This window comes from Pteropus vampyrus, unplaced genomic scaffold, assembly GCF_000151845.1.
Source record: "Pteropus vampyrus isolate Shadow unplaced genomic scaffold, Pvam_2.0 Scaffold2, whole genome shotgun sequence".
Taxonomy (NCBI): domain Eukaryota; kingdom Metazoa; phylum Chordata; class Mammalia; order Chiroptera; family Pteropodidae; genus Pteropus; species Pteropus vampyrus.
In genome coordinates this window covers 6,104,082-6,107,459 of record NW_011888783.1, presented here as the reverse complement: position 1 = coordinate 6,107,459, position 3,378 = coordinate 6,104,082, and positions in this window count along the sequence as shown.

Below are 3,378 nucleotides of genomic sequence, written 5' to 3'. Positions count from 1 at the left end.
CAGAAACATCATATTTTCAAATTAAACTCTCATGAAATATGTTATAAATTATCTCTTCCTAAAACACATATGGGTTTATGTTTCTGCTTCCAAGGTGTTCTTCTTATGTAACTCACCTTCAATTTCATTTACTCTACTCAGCCATAATCACATAATATATGTAATTTTAATTGTCAGAAAATAGTTGCCTAATGAGCCCTTATGAATCAAACAATAAAAACTTACAGCCAACAAAGACATTTATTTTCTCAATTAATCCCATATATTAAATGACTGTTCAGAATTATTTTAAAATTAAATGGTAATTTTGCCTCCTATTCTTCTCTCTCTCTCTCCTTTTTTTTTTTTTTTCACTTTGTTATTATTTCCTGAAAACTTTTTGGACACAGACTTATGCTAGCAGCTTCAAATGGTGAAAGAAAAAACTTTTGTATGAACCATGTATTCAAGTATATATTAATCTAAGGGTAGAGGGTTTGGACAAAAGAACTGTTTATACAGCTTAAAGGTGTTAAGAATCTTACCTGAGGATAAATGAACTAGTTTAAGAATACTGAGAAGGGATAGAGCATATGCAGGAATAACTAAAGGATTAATAAAAAAGTAAAATTAAAATAGTTCAGGAAAAAAATTATGAAAATTCAATTAATAGAGATGGAAGAGAAAGACTAACATGCATAGTGAATTTAGGGGAAAATGAAATCCACTTTGGCTGACTTAAGAGATGTGAGGAAAAGTAGTACAAGTAAAATAAAGTCTGAATTTCAGTGGGCAATGAGCAGTGTATGAAGACTTTGAGTATCTGACTATCATGCATTAGACAAGATTTAGGAAAATTTTCTAATTTGAAAACATTTGAAATTTTCTTTGTGTCTTCAAAATTTTAAAAATTGCGTAGATATGTATCACTACGGAATATTTTCAAAACATCTGAGTCTTTTATTATTTTATTATTAATTTCTAATTGTATTGCATTCTGGTCAAAATATGCAATTCTAGTTTCTCACCTTGTTCTGCATTCTCCATTGTCTAATTTAAGACTCAATGTACCTTTTAAATAAGTCTCCATTGTTCTGCCTTTTGCATCACTGTTTTAATTGACACCGTCATCCTCCACGTCCGCTGGTCAGCCAAGAGGTAGTTAGAGATTCAATTCCAAAATATTATTTTGATTACATTACTCCTCTAACAATCATTTGGTTACTGCTTATTGAATCCAAGTACCTTCGTGATCTGACTCACGTCTTTCTTTTCAGTCTTACTTCCTATGTCTCTTGGGATTTTTTTTGTATGTAATAGTCATGAAGAAATAATTTCTTTCAATGACATGCCTTTATGTTTTTGAATTTGGCATTGTTTCTGTCCCAATGTTGTTGTATTCTTTTTTTTTTTATCTCCTGTTCTCCTTTAATAATACACTGCAAGTATCCAGAAAGAAATTATTTTCTGACTTCTCATTTTGCTCTTTAAGTACTTGATGACCAATGTGTCTGTTCCACTAGACTGTATGTTCTTTGAGTCAGTGCCTTTCCTACTACAGTATAGCAGCAAGCAAATTTTTGTTGATGTGGATGAATGAATAAATTATCCATTCTATAGGATAGTAGTGGGTACACAATAAAAATAAATATCTCTTGAGTGCATGACATAGTAGGATTTTTTTTGCAAACTTCCAAATAAGAAACTTACATGTATATATTATAGTTATTATATACCCATTTATGCTTTTATCTTGAATCTTCATTTAATTATGGATCATTTCTGAAATTTGGCAGTTGAAATAATCACAGAAATTGGATAAATTTTATTTCTACCATTAATTTAAATGTAGACAACTACAATGGGTCATCCTATAATTGGATATATTCACTCTTCTTAAATGTAATAGCGATAGCAATTATTACTATAGGCATGGAGATAAAAGATGGCAATAGTAGCTCCTGAAGAGAGTTAATTCTAGAGAGAGTCAAAAATTGATTTATTTCTGCCAGATCAAAACCATGATAACCGTAAGTCAGAAGAGGGCAGCAAAGTGCAGCCCAGGTCAGAAATCTGGACTTGACAAAATGCCTAAGATGAGATAAGGAGTATGCCTGAAAGAACTCTGGAGGATGGGTGCAGCATTTAGCAATGGCGAAATGTAGGAGACCGAGGAAACTAATCAACCATCTTTGTACCCAGGGAGAGTAGCCAATATAATAGATTAAAAAAAAAAAATAGAACGGCAGTATTATTTTTACTCTCCATCACACGTTTTAATCTTTGAAGCAATTCTCCATGGTATAAATAACTAGATACCACTTGAGGGAACTAATATCCAAAGTAGGAACTACTAGAAGGAAGAGTCAGGACTTCTCTCAGATAACCCAGCCAACGTGAACATGAGAAAGTCAGATTGACAAGAGGCAGAGCCAGTAAAACTTCAACCTAGAAAGCAAAGGCAGAGTCCAAGTATCAGAAACAAAAGGAGAGCAGCAGGAGTCCAGAATTAGGAGGCAGATTGAGAGTCTCCATGCATGGTGATAGCTTTTTAAAGGGTTCGTAGGAAAGGATTCTAAAGTCTTGAATAACATTTTTCCTCATTAAAGCTGCTTTATTATGCCCAGAATCAGTGTGAGATCTAACAAAGATACCAGATTTGTCTAATTGGAACTCAAATCTTTCATGTCTTCAGAGTGGCCCAAAGTTGTAGCATGGCATATAAAGTTGAGTATGATTTATTTATAACTTAGCCATCTGTAGTTGCATTGCCTTCTTTCTATTTGGTGCACTTACAACATTTTATATAATTAAAAATATTGTATTAAATTTTGATTGAAATGTCTCCTGTTTCTGCCTTCCCATACCCTACCAAGTTTAAACTGCTCAAGGATACAGATAGGATAGCATAATTAGCTCCCAAGCAATTTTTGTTAAATGAATATGCTATTAGTACTCATCCCAATATAGATAAAAAAATTTTAGCACTGTCATAGAGCATAAAATTTTGCAATTGAATGGTAGTTCACTCTCTATTAGTAACTGAGATGATCATTACTGCTAAAATTAACCCAATTCTTTTCCTTTTGTAATGGCAGAAGGGTTCTCCGAATTGGACTTTGTTCTTAAAGGAAGTAGGTGCTGAGAGACCTCATCTTCCCTACAAGCCTGCCAGAAAACTGCTAGTGCAGAGAAATTTAAGATTTTCCGCCATTATAGTCACATTTGCACAAGAGCACAATCGGAAGCCACTCTAAAAAATACACATTACAAACATTTTCTTACTCATCTTTCCTCCTCTCTCTCGTCTCTTTCCTGCTCTTTATTTTTTTTGAGGCCCTATAGGAAGAAGAGAAAATTTCTTGTACCAGCTTAAATTATTATCATTTCCTTTTTACT